Source organism: Ascaphus truei, chromosome 3 (genome assembly GCF_040206685.1).
Source record: "Ascaphus truei isolate aAscTru1 chromosome 3, aAscTru1.hap1, whole genome shotgun sequence".
Classification (NCBI taxonomy): domain Eukaryota; kingdom Metazoa; phylum Chordata; class Amphibia; order Anura; family Ascaphidae; genus Ascaphus; species Ascaphus truei.
In genome coordinates this window covers 138,250,532-138,275,565 of record NC_134485.1, presented here as the reverse complement: position 1 = coordinate 138,275,565, position 25,034 = coordinate 138,250,532, and the positions used below count along the sequence as shown (strand labels likewise).

The 25,034-nt window shown below is 44.7% G+C and overlaps 1 protein-coding gene and 1 long non-coding RNA gene across 3 annotated transcripts in view; one reads left to right on the top strand and one right to left on the bottom strand.

Annotated features, from left to right (window-relative positions):
- The window catches only part of DOC2B (double C2 domain beta), a 1,409,852-nt gene that overhangs the window by 1,169,510 nt on the left and 215,308 nt on the right, over window positions 1-25,034 (top strand). The gene's annotated exons all lie outside the window — the stretch shown is intronic.
- Window positions 292-21,214, bottom strand: LOC142489199 (uncharacterized). The gene is made up of 3 exons (XR_012799817.1): window positions 20,105-21,214; window positions 19,591-19,662; window positions 292-1,360 (listed from the first exon to the last, which is right to left on the bottom strand). It is a non-coding gene; the product is annotated as an uncharacterized LOC142489199 (long non-coding RNA).

Here is a 25,034-nt window from a genome sequence, read left to right as displayed (position 1 = left end):
TGTGTTGTGTGTGTATACAGAGCGGGCGGCAGTGTGTGGATATAGATATCTGCAGTGTAAGTGTATATAGAGGTGGATTCATGTACATTGTATTTACTATTTTATTTTAATACAAAAATCTATATAACTATACAAAAGTGTCTATTATTTATGAAATAAGCCTACATTTAGCCTATAATAGTAATAATCCCCTCAGAACAGGGCATTAATGGCCAATAAAGCCCTGGCCTTGAGCCTTCAACTCTTCCAGCCAGGGCATTATTGGCCAGTAATGCCCTGTTCTGAGGGGATTATTACTTAAGTACTGGGCAACCTACAATCTTATTTACACAGCAATTTATATGTGTAAATCACTGATTTTAATTACTTATAGTAGGCTTTTTTCAACTTTCTCGTTCCTAGAAATATGAGTTAAGGGGTTAAACTTTAAATCAGAGGTACAAAAGCTAGCAACCAACATTTATGTTACCTATTAGCATATATAGTAGTATATACAGAAATACAGCGTATCAAATGTGTGCTTTTATAACTTACTCATAAAGTCTGATACAGTACAATTAGGGTACCATATCTTCAGGGGTTAATCTGCATTTGCAAAACAGGAATGCCCTCTTGGCACACTACAGTATTTCTCAGACAACAAAAAAATACTTCCCCCGCCCCCATCCAGATAATTGAGAAAAATTCTAAATACCTCCAATTTGTGCTGCAGCACGTACTTGTTTAAGTCCTAATCCGTTTATTTTCCAAGCCTGCTGCTTTTCTGCTCCTGCCAGTAGTGGATGAAGCAGTGTCATGCTGTCCCTTTTCCTGCTCTCCAAATGACTATCGTCTTGAATGTGATTAATGCTGCACTTTACTTAGGTGGAGCAGGTGGTCATTAGATAAGCCAAGCTTTCAATACTGCTTATAAACAAGAGTTGAACTGGCTGTACAATTGGCTCTGCTTTGTTAATGTAAATTAAGCCAGACTGATAGATTTGTTTTCTTTCAACTCCCGAGTCTGATTGTTTCCCAGATTGCTATGGTTTTGTTTTAAATCTTCTGCCATCCAGAGAAATATGCTTATCACAAGTGTAAATTATGCACCTTGCAATCTGAAATCGCAGATTAAGCCTGTATAAACTCTGTAAATGCTGTAGGTGCTTAAGTTAAACATATTGTTCTATTAAAACAAAATATGTTTTCATGTGTATGTACAGTATTAAACTCCTGGACAGACATTAAATTGGTATGCGTTTGGTATACTTGTCAATGTGGTAGGGCACTTTGCTCCTCTTACTGTATGTCAGGACGTTCTTTCATACTGTATGTGCATGTCTTATCAGATGAATGGAAATCAAAGATGACGGTGGTATTCCTAAAGAAAAAAGGCAGATCAGCCAAAAGTCAATACAATAAAAACAGAGCACTACAAATGAATTGATCTTAAATTAGTTATCTCAAAGAATAAACTTCTCCGTCCATAAAAAGACCCATTTACAAGACTTGGTTTCAAGCAATAATTAAATAATTTATACTTGTAATAGTACAGGTATTTCACTCTAATTTGTGTATGTCAACGTCTGAAGTCTGAATTTCTTAAAACCTTGCCACCTTTTAGCACTGAAGTTAAAGCAGGATTACTACATTCCCCCCTCCCTCCTTTTTATTTGTATATGTAAAGCATGTAACAATGCCTTACATTCTATATTCTTACCTAAACTAGGAACCGTTTGGTGCTCCTTTTATAAAACTGTACAAATCTAACTGTGTGCCTATCATAATGGGCACTTTCAGTTTCAATCAATCCTTCAGTCAGAGTAATTCAGCAGCTACAATGTATCCTTATATTACTTATCTAACATTATCTATTAGAGTTTATAGCACAAATGGCTGGAAACATTGGCAACAAATTATCGCAAAAATATCTTGCACTGTTGGGGAGGTGTCCTAAAATAGAAATCAAAGGATGCTTAGTATAGTAAAACTCATTAAAAATGTAATTGAATTGAATAAAAAAAACAGTCACTATTATCTACGACTACAGAACCGATTTATTATGTGACCATTGGAAAATGGCTGCGTGTGTCTATGAGGCAGGGAGTGTTCAATGGGCAATAAATATGTGAAGTAGGACTTGTATGTATTTACCAATAGCTTGAGAAAAGTGATGTTTTAGGTCACATTTCTCTTTCTTCTGACCTCATCTGCAAGACTAAGTGTCCTTTCTTGAATCAACATGATGCTTTGGAATCTGGATTTCACAGGAAGTAACTATAGAGCTTCAGTCCAGTGGCTGGGACAGGCTAGAAGGCAGGTAGAAATGATCAGTAACGAAGCACATATCAGGGCTGGTGGTAGGCAAAGGAGGGTAAGGAACAAAGCAGAGGTAAGGGCTGAAGTCGGGTAAAGGATGGTCAGGAACAAATATAGGTCAGGGCTGGCAGCAGGGAAAGAATAATTAGCAACATGCAGAGGTCAGTACTTGAGAGAGGCAGGTGAAGTAAGGTCTGAGCAGGCTTCATAACAGTAACTACAACCTAACTCTCTGCAGAATTGTAGCAGGCCAAAGAGTTGCCCTGATGGCAGACCCGCAGAAATCCAGACTAAAGAGGAGAAAAAACTGAATTCCCTGACATTACTCCCTCCCCCTCACCCCTACCCCACCCCCTCTTCAAATAATATCCTTTGAAAGATAATCCTCTTGGTTTGGTTGAGAATTGGTTTTGGAAGGCTGTCACTAGACGTGGGACATGAATATTTTACTCCGGCTCGCAAGATCTTTCATTGAGACCAGAGCCTATCCTTTGAATCGGGTACTGCAGCTTCCTTTGAGATAACCCTTTTGTGACGCTGAAGGGATTAACCAGGCTTATAATAAAGGTCAAGCCCACTTGGTTAACCTGACCCGTGTGTTAGGGTCTTAGAGTGTCAGCTCTGGGACCCAGATGTCAAAAATGTACTACTGCAACTGTATACTGATTTTGCAACATTAACAAATGATGTGATTGTTGCCTTCACTGGGATGCTGTGATCGGGAGATTTCTAGGCTATAATTTTCAGGGTGGGTTTGTCAGAGAAAATCTTTGCAGAATGTGTCGATGTAGCGGGGTTCCGTGTTATGGGATACCCCAAGAGTTGTATCCGAAGATTGAGTGATATACTCGGATACAGCTAAGCGCATTACTCCGCCAACCTCTTACCCTGAAAACGCTCTTACGACTCACCACCAGAGTTCTTGCTGCAGCATCTTCCAGACAAGGTAAATGGGTATGAAGGGGTTAAAATATATCTGCAGGTATCCACAGAGTCTTTAGTATAGCAAGGGGCTCCCCCAGTATAGCAGAGGTACCCACATACTGTTGCGGCTAAGCTTATTCTAAAACTTACCCGGAATTGTTCGGGGCTGTTTCCTTTAACAACCGAACTTGGCCGCACGCCAGCCGCATCTCGTAGCCGCGCGTCAGCCGAATCTCCGTTCAGCGCTAATGACGCTGAACAATGAAAGCGCCGCAGGCGCCGAAACTTAAAAAAAAAGTTTGCGTCTGCCCGCGGTTTAAAAATTCCCGCGGTGAGGGCCGAATTAGACTAAAGGCGGCCACCACTGTACATGCCCAGGTATCCTGAGCCTAGAGTATGGGTTCAAGAATGGCCTACGCTAAGGTTATAAAGCTGAGCAGGTTTTTAAAGTGTCTAAAAGTTAAAAGTATTTTTCTCATGTGTGCAAAGAATGAGGCTCGTGATTTGTAGGGAATATACACTCACTCCATTCATGACACCTGAATAGGAACTCATAACTTTTAGCACACAGAAGACAGGACACAATCTATTTTATTAGATGGGTATAGTTTAATGTGTATATATATTGATAACCTGTAAATGAACTGGGATTTCGAAGTCATGGCTACCAGCTCGATGCCTATGCGTCTGGGAGAAAGCCAGGACTTGAAAGCCTCAGATATCCCAGAGGTGTGAACCCTTTTGTTAGAAGGAAAGGCTAAATGGACCACCAATATCCTCTGTTCAAAGGGTCCATGTAACCTAGATCAAAGTCACACATGTTTGCATACTGTAGGTGTGAAAGCCCTATACACAGGATGGCTGAGTTAAGTGTCCCAAATCCTGTGATGAACTACAGGCCATCCTGTCAGTTGTCACTTTTTCCAGACATAGTGGCATTAAGCTGGTGGGGGTTTTTGAATAGTGAATGAGCAAAGATGGTGGTTTGTGCACATGCTCTCTCACTGTTCTAAAGTCATAGGTGCCAGCTTTCACAAATCTGGCAAAGTGTGTGAGTGGTTGGAGTTTAATTTCCCACGCGACTGGTTGGAGGGCAAGGGGTGGGACGGCCTGTCTCGAAGTTTATAAGACAGCCCCCATCCAAGATCCCTCTCTGCTGTTATTCTTTCTTGGGTGTTCCATGTGTTCCCAAGTGATTTCAGAAGTCCAATTTGCCATAAGAGCAAGAATGGGTCAGACCAGGCCCAGAGACTCCTTGCTGCGATTGCAAAAAGAAAGGCTGCAGGACTTTTAAAACCGGAATGTTTTCTAAGTCCCCACTTCAGCACTGGACTGTTTTAAAGACTTTATTTCAGCTAGGAAAGTCATTTTGTCAACCCCAGAGCCCAGTAAGTGTATCTTTTTCTGTCTATTGTAATTCAATGTGTGTTTGCCTGTTTCTATGGAATAAATTACAATCTATTTTACTTATTGGCTTTGCTCAATGATAAGATCCCGGTATTAATGGTGTATTTGCCTGATCTCCCGTGACACCTTTGACAAGAAATTCCTCCTCACCATCAACCTAGACAGGATACGGAGGAGGAAAAATGCATCCAGGAAAGGGATTCTCTTGCGACTGCTTTAGCAGGGAGATATAGAATACCAGATGGATCTTCATTGAGTCTGGGAGTTATAAGCAAAAAATGACTAGGTTAATTTGAGCTAATATTTTGAAGAATCCTATAAATTTATGTCTATGTTTCCTAGTCATTATCTTAAGGCGTAGGTTTTTTGTAGATATCCAGACTCTTACACCTACAGTACTTGCATCATAGGGGCTGATCTACAGTGCAGGTCAGCGTTTATTTTGTAGCGATCATGAGCTTCTTGCAGAATCACCTTCAGTGTTTCGTCTATCTCTTGTAGAGAGGAAAGTCTCTCAGAGAAAGTGGGAATGACACAGGAGACCGGTAAGTAGGGTATGAAAATTGGGTGATACCCATAATTGTCAAAAAATATGGTCTGTTGCATTGAGCTATGTAGAGCATTGTTATAGGCGAACGCTGCGAGATGCAAAAACTCCACCCTGCCATCCTTGAAATGTCTGACAAAACAACGCAAATATTGCTCTAGCATCTGATTTGTGTCCCATTGGGAGAAAAGCACTATATAATTAGTTATTATAGCCATAGCCTCTCTGACCTTCAACATATACTTCAGTCTGACTTTTTGAGACTCGAAAACTGGATTTCCCAAAACAAACTGTTTTTAAACACTGACAAGACTGTAACAATGGTATTTGGGACCAAGACTACGTTTGTAAAGCTTCCAGTGACTGAGCTCCTGATTAGAACCAACGCTAAAACCACCCTAACACCTGTCACTAGTTTTAAATACCTGGGCTTATGGTTTGACTCCCACTTAACATTCGGGATGCACATTGATACCCTGACAACCAAGACCTATGCCAAACTAGGGGTACTTTACAGGAACAAATCCTCCCTAAGTCTCCTGGTCAGAAAGCGTATTGCACAGCAGATGCTAATGCCAATTATTGACTATGGAGACATAGTTTATGGCTCGGCTCCTCAAACCCACCTTAGCAAACTTGACACCCTCTACAATTCAATTTGTCGTTTTGTTCTCCAATGCAACTACAACACACATCACTGCGAAATGCTCAAAGAACTAGATTGGTCATCACTAGAGTCTAGGCGCAAAGTTCACCTTTCCTGTCTCACCCTCAAATACTTTCTGGGCAAGCTACCCAGCTACCTGAACAAGCTCCTCACCCCTACCACATGCAGTACCTATCACCTGAGATCAGACTCCAAAAGACTATTCATGGTCCCAAGACTCAACAAAGTATCCGGACGTTCCTCCTTCTCCTTCCGTGCACCCCAAAACTGGAACAACCTACCAGAGACTCTCATATCCACCACCAGCTTAAGTTCTTTCAAATCTAAGGCTGTCTCACACTTTAATCTGATCTGTAACTGTTTCATACGCTCATAATATATATTTTCTTTAACTGTGCATGCAATGTCTTGTATATAATGTATACCTTGTTCATTTATGTAACTGTATTTGTAACCATGTATTATTTTGTTTTACTCTGTGCCCAGGACATACTTGAAAACGAGAGGTAACTCTCAATGTATTACTTCCTGGTAAAATATTTTATAAATAAATAAATAAATATTATTATTGTCTGCAATGGGGAAACCCTTGGCAGCAATAAAGTTGTTAATTTTACTGAGCCGCAAACCAGGATCGTATTGTAACCTCTTGATGGGGGAAGCTCCATGATAAAGTCCATCGAGAAAAGGACCCCCAAGTACATGTAGGCACCAGGAGAGGCTTCAGGAAGACCAGAGGGGAAGCACAAGGGGTCTTGCAGGAAAGGACAAATTCTTTGACGTCTTGTGAACATTTGGGCCAAATTTGGAGCAGGACAAAAGTTCATGTGTCGTGTTGATACCTGGATGGCCAGCAAGTTTCGAATCGTGCATTAGTTGGTAAACTTCAAATCTTACTCCTTCTGGCACGAACATAGTTACATAATTATATTGTAGATAATGTTGAAAAAAGACATACGACCATCAAATTCAACCTACTGCTGCGGCACAGTTTATTCGAGCATTTGCCCGTTCTGTGCTGCAGCAGTAGCCTGGCGCGCGCCCGAGTGTGACGGGCGCACGCCGAAGCAGCGGAAGAGCGCCCTCCGATCGGGGCGCTCTCCCTACCGCTGCCGGGTCCGCCGGGTCCCCCGGAACCCCCTGCCGCTGTCCCGCGATCGCGGGACACCAGGGCTCCCTCGGGGAGCCCCTGGACACGCGTGCAGGGGGCGCAGGCTCCCGATGACGCGTGACCGCGCGTCTATGACGCGCGGCACGCCGAGGGGCGGCCACTAGCAAGCCGGGAGATTTCCCGGCTTGCGGTACCGACCACACTTCAATAAAGTGTGTCGGTAGTGTATACTAAATTTAGACGACAGATACTTTATCCTATATCGGTACTCACTGACTCACTCTCTCAGACACACTCTCACTCAGACACTCTCTCTCACTCACTCTCTCAGACACACTCTCACTCACTCTCTCAGACACACACTCTCACTCTCTCAGACACACACTCTCACTCTCTCAGACACACACTCTCACTCTTTCAGACACACACTCTCACTCTTTCAGACACACACTCTCACTCTTTCAGACACACACTCTCACTCTCTCTGACACACACTATCTCTCTGACACACACTCTCTCTCTGACACACACTCTCTCTCTGACACACACTCTCTCTCTGACACACACTCTCTCTCTGACACACACTCTCTCTCTGACACACACTCTCTCTCTGACACACACTCTCTCTCTGACACACACTCTCTCTCTCTCTGACACACACTCTCTCTCTCTCTGACACACACTCTCTCTCTCTGACACACACACTCTCTCTCAGACACACACACTCTCTCTCAGACACACTGTCTCTGTCTCTCAGACACACTCTCACTCACACACTCTCAGACACATTCTTTCTCTCACTCTCTCAGAAACACTCATTCTCACTCACTCTCTCAGACACACTGACACTCTCTCAGACACACTCTCACTCACACTCTCACTCTCAGACACACACTCTCTCTCAAACATCCTTGTATACCTTTCTTTCTAAATCAGTGGTTCCCAAACTTTTTCGGTTCAAGGCTCCCCAAGGCGATCGGGATTTTTTCAAGGCTCCCCAAGGCGATAAGGATTTTTCCGCGGCGCCCAAAGTAAAAACAAAGTTGTATATACATACCTAACAGTTGCAGTGCGCAGTTGGTGTCTCTCTCAGGCACACGCTCTCTCAGACACACACTCTCTCTCAGACACACACACTCTCTCAGACACACACACTCTCTCAGACACACACTCTCTCTCAGACACACACTCTCTCAGACACACACTCTCTCTCAGACACACACTCTCTCTCAGACACACACTCTCTCTCAGACACACACTCTCTCTCAGACACACACTCTCTCTCAGACACACACTCTCTCTCAGACACACACTCTCTCTCAGACACACACTCTCTCTCAGACACACACTCTCTCTCAGACACACACTCTCTCTCAGACACACACTCTCTCTCAGACACACACTCTCTCTCAGACACACACTCTCTCTCAGACACACACTCTCTCTCAGACACACACTCTCTCTCAGACACACACTCTCTCTCAGACACACACTCTCTCTCAGACACACACTCTCTCTCAGACACACACTCTCTCTCAGACACACACTCTCTCTCAGACACACACTCTCTCTCAGACACACACTCTCTCTCAGACACACACTCTCTCTCAGACACACAGTCTCTCTCAGACACACACTCTCTCTCAGACACACAGTCTCTCTCAGACACACTCTCTCTCTCAGACACACTCTCTCTCTCAGACACACTCTCTCTCAGACACACTCTCTCTCAGACACAATCTCTCTCAGACACACACTCTCTCTCAGACACACTCTTTCTCAGACACACTCTCACACACACTCACTCTCTCACACACACTCACTCTCTCACACACACTCACTCTCTCACACACACACACACTCTCACACACACTCACTCTCTCACACACACTGACTCTCTCACACACACTCACTCTCTCACACACACTCTCTCAGACACTCTCTCTCACAGACACACTCTCACTCACTCTCTCAGACACACACACTCTCACTCTCTCAGACACACACACTCTCACTCTCTCAGACACACACACTCACTCTCTCTCAGACACACACACTCTCACTCTCTCAGACACACACACTCTCACTCTCTCTGACACACACTCTCTCTCTGACACACACTCTCTCTCTGACACACACTCTCTCTCTGACACACACTCTCTCTCAGACACACACTATCTCAGACACACACTCTCTCTCTCACACACTGTCTCTCCGTCTCTCAGACACACTCTCACTCACACACTCTCACTCACTCTCAGACACATTCTCTCTCACTCTCTCAGAAACACTCATTCTCACTCACTCTCTCAGACACACTGACTCACTCTCTCAGACACACTGACTCACTCTCTCAGACACACTCTCACTCAGACACTCTCTCTCTCACTCTCTCAGACACACTCTCACTCACTCTCTCAGACACACACTCTCACTCTCTCAGACACACACTCTCACTCTCTCAGACACACACTCTCACTCTTTCAGACACACACTCTCACTCTTTCAGACACACACTCTCACTCTCTCTGACACACACTCTCTCTCTGACACACACTCTCTCTCTGACACACACTCTCTCTCTGACACACACTCTCTCTCTGACACACACTCTCTCTCTGACACACACTCTCTCTCTGACACACACTCTCTCTCTGACACACACTCTCTCTCTGACACACACTCTCTCTCTGACACACACTCTCTCTCTGACACACACTCTCTCTCTGACACACACTCTCTCTCTGACACACACTCTCTCTCTGACACACACTCTCTCTCTGACACACACTCTCTCTCTGACACACACTCTCTCTCTCTGACACACACTCTCTCTCTGACACACACTCTCTCTCTCTGACACACACTCTCTCTCTCTGACACACACACTCTCTCTCAGACACACTGTCTCTGTCTCTCAGACACACTCTCACTCACACACTCTCAGACACATTCTCTCTCTCACTCTCTCAAAAACACTCATTCTCACTCACTCTCTCAGACACACTGACACTCTCTCAGACACACTCTCACTCTCAGACACACTCTCACTCTCAGACACACACTCTCTCTCAGACACACACTCTCTCTCAGACACACTCTCTCTCTCAGACACACTCTCTCTCTCAGACACACTCTCTCTCTCAGACACACTCTCTCTCTCAGACACACTCTCTCTCTCAGACACACTCTCTCTCTCAGACACACTCTCTCTCTCAGACACACTCTCTCTCTCAGACACACACACTCTCTCAGACACACACTCTCTCTCAGACACACACTCTCTCTCAGACACACACTCTCTCTCAGACACACACTCTCTCTCAGACACACACTCTCTCTCAGACACACACTCTCTCTCAGACACACACTCTCTCTCAGACACACACTCTCTCTCAGACACACACTCTCTCTCAGACACACACTCTCTCTCAGACACACTCACTCTCTCACACACACTCACTCTCTCACACACACTCACTCTCTCACACACACTCACTCTCTCACACACACTCACTCTCTCACACACACTCACTCTCTCACACACACTCTCTCTCACACACTCACTCTCTCACACACTCACTCTCTCACACACACTCTCTCATAGACACTCTCTCTCACAGACACACTCTCACTCACTCTCTCAGACACACACACTCTCACTCTCTCAGACACACTCACTCTCTCACACACACTCACTCTCTCACACACACTCTCTCTCACACACTCACTCTCTCACACACACTCACTCTCTCACACACACTCACTCTCTCACACACACTCACTCTCTCACACACACTCACTCTCTCACACACACTCACTCTCTCACACACACTCTCTCTCTCACACACACTCACTCTCTCACACACACTCTCTCTCACACACACTCTCTCTCACACACTCACTCTCTCACACACTCTCTCTCTCACACACACTCTCTCTCTCACACACACTCTCTCTCTCACACACACTCACTCTCTCACACACACTCACTCTCTCACACACACTCTCTCTCACACACTCACTCTCTCACACACTCACTCTCTCACACACACTCTCTCATAGACACTCTCTCTCACAGACACACTCTCACTCACTCTCTCAGACACACACACTCTCACTCTCTCAGACACACACACTCTCACTCTCTCAGACACACACACTCTCACTCTCTCAGACACACACACTCTCACTCTCTCAGACACACACACACTCTCACTCTCTCAGACACACACACACTCTCACTCTCTCTGACACACACACTCTCACTCTCTCTGACACACACTCTCTCTCAGACACACAAACTCTCTCTCACACACTGTCTCTCCGTCTCTCAGACACACTCTCACTCACACACTCTCACTCACTCTCAGACACATTCTCTCTCACTCTCTCAGAAACACTTATTCTCACTCACTCTCTCAGACACACTGACTCACTCTCTCAGACACACTGACTCACTCTCTCAGACACACTCTCACTCAGACACTCTCTCTCACTCTCTCAGACACACTCTCACTCACTCTCTCAGACACACTCTCACTCACTCTCTCAGACACACACTCTCACTCTCTCAGACACACACTCTCACTCTCTCAGACACACACTCTCACTCTCTCAGACATACACACTCTCACTCTCTCAGACACACACACTCTCACTCTCTCAGACACACACACTCTCACTCTCTCAGACACACACACTCTCACTCTCTCAGACACACACACTCTCACTCTCTCAGACACACACACTCTCACTCTCTCAGACACACACTCACTCTCTGACACACACTCTCTCTCAGACACACTCTCTCTCAGACACACTCTCTCTCAGACACAATCTCTCTCAGACACACACTCTCTCTCAGACACACTCTCTCTCAGACACACTCTCACACACACTCACTCTCTCACACACACTCACTCTCTCACACACACTCACTCTCTCACACACACACACTCTCACACACACTCACTCTCTCACACACACTGACTCTCTCACACACACTCACTCTCTCACACACACTCTCTCAGACACTCTCTCTCACAGACACACTCTCACTCACTCTCTCAGACACACACACTCTCACTCTCTCAGACACACACACTCTCACTCTCTCAGACACACACACTCTCACTCTCTCAGACACACACACTCACTCTCTCAGACACACACACTCTCACTCTCTCTGACACACACTCTCTCTCTGACACACACTCTCTCTCTGACACACACTCTCTCTCTGACACACACTCTCTCTCAGACACACACTATCTCAGACACACACTCTCTCTCTCACACACTGTCTCTCCGTCTCTCAGACACACTCTCACTCACACACTCTCACTCACTCTCAGACACATTCTCTCTCACTCTCTCAGAAACACTCATTCTCACTCACTCTCTCAGACACACTGACTCACTCTCTCAGACACACTGACTCACTCTCTCAGACACACTCTCACTCAGACACTCTCTCTCTCACTCTCTCAGACACACTCTCACTCACTCTCTCAGACACACACTCTCACTCTCTCAGACACACACTCTCACTCTCTCAGACACACACTCTCACTCTTTCAGACACACACTCTCACTCTTTCAGACACACACTCTCACTCTCTCTGACACACACTCTCTCTCTGACACACACTCTCTCTCTGACACACACTCTCTCTCTGACACACACTCTCTCTCTGACACACACTCTCTCTCTGACACACACTCTCTCTCTGACACACACTCTCTCTCTGACACACACTCTCTCTCTGACACACACTCTCTCTCTGACACACACTCTCTCTCTGACACACACTCTCTCTCTGACACACACTCTCTCTCTGACACACACTCTCTCTCTGACACACACTCTCTCTCTGACACACACTCTCTCTCTGACACACACTCTCTCTCTGACACACACTCTCTCTCTGACACACACTCTCTCTCTCTGACACACACTCTCTCTCTGACACACACTCTCTCTCTCTGACACACACTCTCTCTCTCTGACACACACACTCTCTCTCAGACACACTGTCTCTGTCTCTCAGACACACTCTCACTCACACACTCTCAGACACATTCTCTCTCTCACTCTCTCAAAAACACTCATTCTCACTCACTCTCTCAGACACACTGACACTCTCTCAGACACACTCTCACTCTCAGACACACTCTCACTCTCAGACACACACTCTCTCTCAGACACACACTCTCTCTCAGACACACTCTCTCTCTCAGACACACTCTCTCTCTCAGACACACTCTCTCTCTCAGACACACTCTCTCTCTCAGACACACTCTCTCTCTCAGACACACTCTCTCTCTCAGACACACTCTCTCTCTCAGACACACACACTCTCTCAGACACACACTCTCTCTCAGACACACACTCTCTCTCAGACACACACTCTCTCTCAGACACACACTCTCTCTCAGACACACACTCTCTCTCAGACACACACTCTCTCTCAGACACACACTCTCTCTCAGACACACACTCTCTCTCAGACACACACTCTCTCTCAGACACACACTCTCTCTCAGACACACTCACTCTCTCACACACACTCACTCTCTCACACACACTCACTCTCTCACACACACTCACTCTCTCACACACACTCACTCTCTCACACACACTCACTCTCTCACACACACTCACTCTCTCACACACACACTCTCTCACACACTCACTCTCTCACACACTCACTCTCTCACACACACTCTCTCATAGACACTCTCTCTCACAGACACACTCTCACTCACTCTCTCAGACACACACACTCTCACTCTCTCAGACACACTCACTCTCTCACACACACTCACTCTCTCACACACACTCTCTCTCACACACTCACTCTCTCACACACACTCACTCTCTCACACACACTCACTCTCTCACACACACTCACTCTCTCACACACACTCACTCTCTCACACACACTCACTCTCTCACACACACTCTCTCTCTCACACACACTCACTCTCTCACACACACTCTCTCTCACACACACTCTCTCTCACACACTCACTCTCTCACACACTCTCTCTCTCACACACACTCTCTCTCTCACACACACTCTCTCTCTCACACACACTCACTCTCTCACACACACTCACTCTCTCACACACACTCTCTCTCACACACTCACTCTCTCACACACTCACTCTCTCACACACACTCTCTCATAGACACTCTCTCTCACAGACACACTCTCACTCACTCTCTCAGACACACACACTCTCACTCTCTCAGACACACACACTCTCACTCTCTCAGACACACACACTCTCACTCTCTCAGACACACACACTCTCACTCTCTCAGACACACACACACTCTCACTCTCTCAGACACACACACACTCTCACTCTCTCTGACACACACACTCTCACTCTCTCTGACACACACTCTCTCTCAGACACACAAACTCTCTCTCACACACTGTCTCTCCGTCTCTCAGACACACTCTCACTCACACACTCTCACTCACTCTCAGACACATTCTCTCTCACTCTCTCAGAAACACTTATTCTCACTCACTCTCTCAGACACACTGACTCACTCTCTCAGACACACTGACTCACTCTCTCAGACACACTCTCACTCAGACACTCTCTCTCACTCTCTCAGACACACTCTCACTCACTCTCTCAGACACACTCTCACTCACTCTCTCAGACACACACTCTCACTCTCTCAGACACACACTCTCACTCTCTCAGACATACACACTCTCACTCTCTCAGACACACACACTCTCACTCTCTCAGACACACACACTCTCACTCTCTCAGACACACACACTCTCACTCTCTCAGACACACACACTCTCACTCTCTCAGACACACACACTCTCACTCTCTCAGACACACACTCACTCTCTGACACACACTCTCTCTCTGACACACACTCTCTCTCTGACACACACTCTCTCTCTGACACACACTCTCTCTCTGACACACACTCTCTCTCTGACACACACTCTCTCTCTGACACACACTCTCTCTCTGACACACACTCTCTCTCTGACACACACACTCTCTCTGACACACACTCTCTCTCTCTGACACACACTCTCTCTCTCTCTCTGACACACACTCTCTCTCTCTCTGACACACACTCTCTCTCTCTCTCTGACACACACTCTCTCTCTCTCGGACACACACTCTCTCTCTCTGACACACACTCTCTCTGACACACACACTCTCTCACACACACACTCTCTCTCAGACACACTGTCTCTGTCTCTCAGACACACTCTCACTCAGACACTCTCTCTCACTCACTCTCTCAGACACTCTCTCTCTCACTCTCTCAGACACACTCTCACTCACTCTCTCAGACACACTCTCTCTCACTCTCTGACACTCTCTGACACTCTCTCTCTCTCACTCTCTCAGACACACTCTCACTCACTCTCTCAGACACACTCACTCTCACTCACTATCTCAGACTCTCTCACTCATTATCTCAGACACTCTCTCTCACTCACTATCTCAGACACACTCTCTCTCACTCTCTCAGACACACTCTCTCTCACTCTCTCAGACACACACACTCTCACTCTCTCAGACACACACTCTCTCACTCTCTCAGACACACACTCTCTCAGACACACACTCTCTCAGACACACACTCTCTCAGACACACACTCTCTCAGACACACTCTCTCAGACACACTCTCTCAGACACACACTCTCTCAGACATACACTCTCTCAGACATACACTCTCTCAGACACACACGCTCTCAGACACACACTCTCCCAGAATCACACACTCCCAGACTCACACACTCTGACACACACTCTCCCAGACTTTCACTGATGAACACACACACAGTCACTGATACACACACACAGTCACTGATACACACACACAGTCACTGACACACACACACAGTCACTGACACACACTCTCCCAGACTCTCACTGATACACACACACACAGTCACTGATACAAACACACAGTGGAGAGCAGAGGCAGCGACAGATGTGAGTGACTGGGGGGGAGGGAGGGAGGAAAGGCAGGAGATCCGTGCAGGCGGCTCCCAGCACACAGTCGATGATACACACACACACAGATATACACACACAGATACACACACACACAGATACACACACACAGATACACACACACACACAGATACACAGACACACACACACACACACATACACACACATTGGAGAGCAGTGGAGAGCAGAGGCAGCGACGAATGTGAGTGACTGGAGAGGAGGGGGGGGAGAAAAGGCAGGAGATCCATGCAGACGGCTCCTTGCCTCCCCTGCACACACCTCCAGGACAGGCAAATTTACAACTCCCACCCCCCACCTTCTCCTATCACCCGGGGCAGAAGGGGACGGCACACCAGCAGATAGAGGAGCCAGGAGCGGGAAGGCAGACACACACACTCACCATGTTCTCTGCACCGCGGCACACAGATTGGGAACCACTGTTCTAAATAGACCCCAACTTTTTTTTTTAAACAAATATATTGTATCTGCCATCACAGTCTCCATGGTAATGTATTCCACATTGTAACTGCCCTTACTGCAAAGAAACCTTTCCTTTGTTGCTGGTGAAATCTCCTTTCCTCCAACCTTAAGGGATGACCCCATGTCCTTTGTACTGCACTTCGGATGAATAATCCTTTTGAAAGCTCCTTGTACTGTCTCCAAATATATTTGTATGTAGTTATCATATCCCCTCTTAGACGTCTCTTTTCTTATGTAAACAAGCCTAATTTGGCTAGTCTCTCCTTATAAATCAAATTGTCCATTTCCTTTATTAATTTGGTGGCTCTTCTCTGCACTTTCTCTAGTTCCATAATGTCTTTTCTAAGGAGAGGCGCCCAAAATTATACTCCATATTCAAGGTGTGGTCTTACTAATGCTTTATAAAGGGACATAATTATGTTTACTTCCCTTCCATCCATTGCCCGTTTAATGCAAGTGTGAACTTGATTGCCTTTGAAAATACTGCATGACTTTGAGCACTATCTAATTTCTAAATGCTCTCGTCCTCGCCTCCAACTTTTCCCCCTCGTGATGTAAACCTCTCTAACCTCTTACCCATTTAATCAACCTCCCCTCTTCCTTTTTCCTGTGCGCCTTGGAGTGCCCACTCCCTTGCTAATAAGTTCATCTCTGTGCATGGAAAAAATAGGGTAACCCCAATTATCGAGGCCACTACCAGGCACTATGGAGTGTGTTTAGGAAAGAAGGTTTGACGCCCGTATATACACTGGCGACACACTTTATTCGAGCTCGGCTAGTCCCACGAATTCGGGTATACCCGGGTGTATTGAGGTTTGTGACTGTTTTCTGCCCGAGTGCATTGAGTTATTTTCCGGCAGGGATTGAAGCATTTTATTCCCGCTGGCTGCAATACTGCACAGTACATATATATATATACTGCATTACAATTCATGAATTTATGCCATCTGGTAGACACGCGAAGCATTGCAGCCTATTAAATCCTAATCATTATCATTTAACAGATCAGCCGCCCGTCAGCCAGGCATGAACCCAGGCTGGGAAGGCAAATGCAACGGGGCTTGTCAGAGGTGAGGAGCGGCGCATTCCAGGTATCTGCCAGGTACATACCGGGTATTTGCTCGAATAATGTGTGTCGGTGCAGTAGGTGATGCAGGTAATAAGGCAATATATGCTTATCTCCGATACTAACAAGGGGAGTGGGGTACTGGAAAACCGGTTAGAGGTACAAGGGGACACCTCCCAAGGGGGCGCCCCCAAGTAAATCACGGCCCGGGTACCAATATATCCTCACCTGTCTCCCCTGTGTATCGCGTGGAGGTCCCTTGAAAGCCGTTCCTGTTTGCGGCTGCAAGCTTGATCCTGGAGGTCCCTTGAAAGCCGTTCCTGTTTGCGGCTGCAAGCTTGAACCTGGAGGCTCTGTGTGCTGGGATTCTGCTTGCTGGCGTCTGCGTGCCCCAACCGGATATGACGTCACAGATGAAAAAAATAGAGATTGCTTCCGAGGTTCACAGCACCTTCACTCAGCCAGTTGTATGAATATAAAAAAGTTTATTAGTAACCAGCAATGTACAACAGCATGAACACTCTTACGCGTTTCGTCCAAGCCAGGACTTTTTCAAAGAGTCTTTGAAAAAGTCCTGGCTTGGACGAAACGCGTAAGAGTGTTCATGCTGTTGTACATTGCTGGTTACTAATAAACTTTTTATATTCATACAACTGGCTGAGTGAAGGTGCTGTGAACCTCGGAAGCAATCTCTATTTTTTTCATCTCTGTGCATGACTTATTTTTCTCTCACTCTCTGCTCCACTTTGCTATAACTGAGACTTGGCTCATTCAGTTTGACTCTGCACTGGAAGCTGTTCTCTTTTATGGAGGCCTTTCTTTCACCCACACTCTGCGCCCTTAAGGCAGGGGTGTTGGTATGGGGATACTCCTCTCTGCTCTCTGCCATTACCAAAATCTTCCTATTCCTCCCTCTCTTCCTTTTCCCTCATTTGAGGCTCATACTGTCCAGATTTTCTCTCCTCTCCCTGTCCATTTGGTGGTCATCTATCGCCCACCTACATCTACTCATTCCCCTTCTGTCTTCTCTTTCACTTTGAATACTGGCTCTCTTTCTTTCTCTACTCAGACTCCCTGTTCTTCTCCTTGGGGAATTCAACTGCCGTATTGATGACCCCACTCTCCCTTGGGCTTCCCGCTTTCTCTCTAACCTCTTATTTTGGCCTTCAACAGTGGAATGCAGCCAGCACCTACAAGGATGGCCACTACCTAGACCTGGTTTTCACTAAAAACTTTTCTCTCTCTGATTTCTCCATTTCCCCCTTTCCTATCTCTGACCATCACCTCATCTCATTTTCTCTCTCTCACATCTCCCCTTCTCCACCTCCATCTACCCCTCATTTCTGCAGAGACCTGCACTCAATTAACTTACAGTACCAGCTTTTTATTCCACTTTAGTCTCCTCCCTCTCTTCTTTCAGCTCTGCTCCAGATCCTGATAACCTGGCCAGGAACTACAACTTTGCCTTATCCTCCTCTCTTGATCTACATGCCCCGCTTTCTCTCTACTGTTCTCGCCCTTCTAGCCCCAGACCCTGGCCAAATTTCCACATGCGTATGCTGCATTCCTGCACTCGTTCCTCTAAACGCCTTTGGAGGAAATCTCTCTCGCAGACTTCCTTCACTACAAATGTATGCTATCCTGTTTCAACTCTGCCCTCTCCCAGGCTAAACAAACCTATTTTTCTTCACTAATCAACATGCACAAGTCTAACCCACGCCGACTCTTCTCTGTCTTTGATTCCCTATTCAGACCACCCTCTGCTGCCTGTTCTTCCTCCATCTTACTTCGGGACTTTGCTGACTATTTCAAGGAAAATGTGAACCCTATTTTCTACCCTTTGTCTAAATTTAAAAGTAAATAGCACAAGATAAACTTTGTATTCAGTTATTGTACAACTAGATTGTAAGCTCGTCGTAGCAGGACTCCTATTCCTAAATGTTATTTTTATGTCTGAAGCACTTCTTCCCATTATGTGTTATTAGTATTATTTGTTATTTATAGGATTGTCACGTGTATTACTACTGTGAAGCGCTATGTATATTAATGTTGCTGTATAAATACATACCTATATACAATAGTAGGAAACAGAAGAGCAGCTGTGGTGGCTCCCATCCATGTGATACAGGTTCTTCCAGTACTGAAATGGGTAGAAAAGTAACGAGTGTAAAAATAAAATCAGGGCTATAGCTCTAAAAATGGGTTAGCAAAAATACACAAAAGAGAACTTGAACTACAAACCCTCTCATTTTGACCTATTTAGAGAGGACTAAATAAGACCATATAATACACAATTAGTATCTGCTCTGAAGAGCTTACAGTTTGATTTTGGTTCATGGAGGTAGAGTGGCTTTCCTACGGTCACAAAGATATATGATAGAAAGTCCAATGAGAAATCCTGGGGCTCAGAGTAATCAAACAAATAGGGGAGAGACTAATGAGGTCTACCGTCAGTATATACTACTATAAATTAATATACTGTAGGAGGAACTGATCAAGTCCATAGAGCATTATAGGTAGTGTCAGTCTAGGGGGGTCCAGTAAGGGTAATATGGTAAATAAGATAAAGAGATGGTGCCTACCTTGTTCGGTCCCAATAAGAGCCTTCAGCATCCAGGAAAATAAATTGACGCTCAATTTCTCTAGTCTTTTATATCCAAAAAGCACGTGGTATATTCCCCCAAATGTTTAACTGTACTCCACTTTCGTCGGACTGGGTACTCAGTATAGCTGCATACAGTAGGTTGTGATTTACCTCTTCTCTTTCTCAGTCCAGTAAAGATTAGAATCATCCGGTGTTCTGTCCGCGATGTTGCATACAGGGAAAAAGAAATAAACTGTGACGCACACCAATGAAGAAAGAGGGTGACTAAAAAATATACATGTACATGAATGAAAAAAGCTTATTGGGTCATAAGCAATAAGACCGATATGTCTCACGCATAGTGCGCTTTATCAAGGTCCCTTGATATTCCCAAAAAGAGATCTGACACTAAGTTCAATCACTTCAAAGGCAGTGACCATAAATACAGAGTCCTTTAATAATAGTACACCAATACAGAATTATGGATTTTTCAAATCTAAACAAAAATACTGTAGGAGCACAGATTTACCAGGTGCTTTATACTTTGTGCCGGAGGGGCTTGTATTTTATGTTTTGTTTGCAAGGAACTTGCTTAAATCTAGGGGCAAAATAAAGGGCAGCTATCCATTGCTGAATCTTATTTGCTACCCTTTGTCTAACTTTACAAGTAAATAGCACAAGATAAGCTTTGTATTCAGTTATTGCACAACTACTGATATTTATACACAAACAGTCTATGAGATCTTCCCCTGGAAAATGTATTATCCTATGCAAGAAATATTACCGGAGAAAACCCCTAGTACTGCAGCCACATCCTAATTATCTTGGCAATAATAGAGAATAATTATTTTTAAAACTATGGTAATAATTCAAGATTTTAAGGTGCTGGTTTTGTATTCCTATACTAATGTATAATCAGATTATAAATGTAATTCAATATTTTAGTTTAAGAAAACTCATTGGGGTAGATCTAGAAAGCTCCATCAGTGACTTACAGTAGAGGCAACTCTTATTCTAACAAAAACCAGTGGCAATTCCCCAAAAAAAACAGGAAACACCCAGGTACATTCTGAATACATGCCTTAAACTTTCCTTAAACTAGCCCCAGCATTTCTGCATTGATTAATGGCCTATCAGATTCACAGCGGGGGTCCCTGGCAGTCCCATTCAAACTGAATTGGACTGCCAGGGATCCCTGCTGTGTTAATCCTATGGGTCGTTAGTCAATGCAGAAATGCCTTAAACGTGCCTCAAACTAGCCCAGAACATACCCAGCACATACCCAGAATGTAACCCGGCTAGTTTACGGCAAATGTTAGAATAAACGTTGCCTCTACTGTAACAAGACGTTAACTACAGTTAATGTCTCGTTAAGGGCTAACGGGATCTTCAAAGCACCCCCCCCCCCCCCAATATGGTTCACAGAGGTGGCACCTGCCTGTGCATCAATATGTCTAATTTTACTAGGAGCCAAAATACCCTTGATGTTCCTGGCTTTCCTATACTGTAGATAATAGGAGCTTTCCTTTGAAGTACAGGTCCCAGATGAGGATCATATTTCAATATGTTCCAGCTTCTATTCAGAGTGTTCTGAATAGACCTCGAAAACTGATTATACAGTAATTGGTTATGAACCCGCGAGCCACGGAAATATTGTCCACTGGGCTCCCAGATTCACCATAACCGATTTTCTATTGACCTTTGATTTATTAAGTAAGAAGGCCCTTTAAGTAGCCTGAACCTTGTTGAGAGGGTCTGTGATAGTTTGTGTTTATAACCTTTAGCAGCAAAGTTATCACGGAGAGTTTTGGATTGAAGAAGGAAATCACGCTCTCTAGAACAGTTTCTTTTCAAACAATGAAACTGTCCTAGCGGGATATTGTTGAGCCACTGTTCATGATGGTTACTGGAGGCATGGACGTAATTATTTACTGAAACAGATTTGAAATGAGTCGTCGTGATGAAATTATTGTCTTGGTCTATAGGCAAAACATGGTCTTAAAAGACTGTGTAAATAGGACTAATTTCAAAAGTAAATTTCAAACCTAAATTGTTAATATCAAATGAACCTAAAATTCTATGAAGAACTGCCTCTTCACCTTCCCAAATAATAATGATGTCATCAATGAAACAGCCATAATACACGAGGCGCACTCCGAGCTCCGCATGCTGCCATACGGATAGTTTTTCCCAAAATCCCATATAGAGATTGGCATAGCTGGTGGCAAACCTCATGCCCATGGCCATTCCACAGATCTGTAAAAAAAATATTTCATCAAATAATAAATAATTGTGTCTAAGTATAAAACTAATACTGTCCAGTATAACATTCTTATGTATTAAAGGAATGGGTGAATCAGTGTCTAACAAATATTTCATGGCTTCTATCCCCCTGGAATGATCAATGCAAGTGTACAAGGATGATACATCGCATGTCACTCAGAGATAGGTAGGCTTCCATTTGAGCTCCGAGATGGAGTCGACGACATGCAGCGTATTCCTAACATGAGGCCTGAGCTTGGCTACAAAGGGTTGAAGATAATAATCAACATATTGGGATAGGCTAGACATCATTGACTCTACCCCAGAGATAATGGGTCTTCCTGGGGGATCTAAGAGAAATTGATGTACTTTTGGTAAATGATAAAAAATAGGAGTTCTTGGATTTTCAAAATATAAAAACTTAAATTCAGATTTGGATATAACTCCATCTGGTAATGCCTGTGTGATATGTTCCTTGTAAAGTGTTTGAAAATTAATAGTGGGATCATCTGACAAGGTCAAATAGAAGGCATCATCACCAAGGAGCCTGCACACCTCGAAAAGGTAGGCAGATTTGTCCTGGATGATTATGCCCCCCCCCCTTGTCAGTCTGTCTAATGATGATGTCACCATTATTTTTGGGAGTGTCCAATGCCTCTAGTTCAGATCTAGAAAGATTATTGGTAAGTCTGGGTGGTTTCTGACACAGTGACTAAAAATCCTGTAACACCAAATTATAAAAGGAATCCACATATTCCCCCCCCCCCACCCACCTTCGATTGATAATGGAAGAATAGTGATTTTGGTCTAAAAGAGGAACGTACCACCCTTAATTCTTCCTCTGGACCAAGACCCAGTGAGCACGTTGGATGTAATGTTAGGTCCAAATTATCAATGCAGCAATTGGGTTTTAACCCGTTAATGACCGAGTCTACTAACCACCGTTTTGTTGGACCCGCAACCGTCCCATAAGTCTTGGAGCAGACACCAATATTTTCTTAGAAGTATAAAAGCTGTTAGAGCGAAAACAGTGAAAGCACAGATCCGTGGGCTGGTTAATCCGGTAGAAGTACAGCGGAGCCTCTCCAAGGGAAGAAACCCCAAGGTAAGTCACAGTCCGGTGCCAATATGCCTCACCTCCGCCCGAATATTATAATAAATGAAGAGAATAACTCATAGACTTTGTTTACTCACGAAACCCTTGCTGCGGTCCCGCTTAGAAAGCTCCGGTCACCATCACTGCTGCTCGTGGTGTCGGCGTGCTCCTTCCGGATATGACGTAGAGTAAAGAGAAAATGGTAACCGTGGTCACAGCACTCCACACAACCAACGCATTGGAAAAAAGTAAAAAACTTTATTAACCTAAACTGTGAGCATCAGTATAACCACTCTGACGCGTTTCGTCTATAGATAGAAACGCGTCAGAGTGGTTATACTGATGCTCACAGTTTAGTTTAATAAAGTTTTTTTCTTTTTTCCAATGCGTTGGTTGTGTGGAGTGCTGTGACCACGGTTACCATTTTCTTTTTACCAAATTATCAATGGCAACGTCTGATGATTGAGACAATGCTCCAGACTCTGTCAACAAGGTTGTAAGAGCATCAATTCAAATATTGTCTTGTGTATTGAATGGTGTTGTAGAGATAGCTTGATTTTTATTTATCTGAATGTTGAAGTGTCTTATTAATGTAACTTTTCTAACAAAACTATTCAAATCCACAAATAAATTAAATGCTTTGGGGCCTGTATTTGGTGAAAAAGCGATTTCTAATAGCGATTTCTGATACAGTGAAAACTGAAATGTGGATAAATTAAATATACCACTTGTTTCTGGCAGAATCAATTGTCTTCGGTTCTCCGTCTTCCTCTGAATGATCGTGTGTGTGTGTGTGTGTGTGTGTGTGTGTGTGTGTGTGTGTGTGTGTGTGTGTGTGTGTGTGTGTGTGTGTGTGTGTGTGTGTGTGTGTGTGTATATATATATATATATATATATATATATATATATATATATATATATATATATATATATATATATATATATATAGAAAAAAAGGTAGAGAGAGCGCACGCCCATAGCGTAAAATTGTATTTTAATGAGGGGAGGGGGAAAAGGGGGGTAAAAAATGCACTCACAAGGGTACAATAAAATCAAGCATTGCGTGATATAATCACCACCATCCGGTAAATGTCTGCAGCGTCTTGGGGCAGTCCCAGTCTTGCAGTATCAGGATCGTAGTCCCAACAGATGTCCAGGGCAGATGGTATTCATTACTGTTGTAATAGAGTCCTGGAAGATGGCTCCGTGTAGTAGGGGCTTCTGCAGCAGTTGCGCATGGATCAGTCCGTTCCAGCGCTCGGGGATGACGTCAGTGTCAATGCGTCTGACGTAATGACGCTCCCTTAGGTCATCACCGAGCGCTGGAACGGACTGATCCATGCGCAACTGCTGCAGAAGCCCCTACTACACGGAGCCATCTTCCAGGACTCTATTACAACAGTAATGAATACCATCTGCCCTGGACATCTGTTGGGACTACGATCCTGATACTGCAAGACTGGGACTGCCCCAAGACGCTGCAGACATTTACCGGATGGTGGTGATTATATCACGCAATGCTTGATTTTATTGTACCCTTGTGAGTGCATTTTTTACCCCCCTTTTCCCC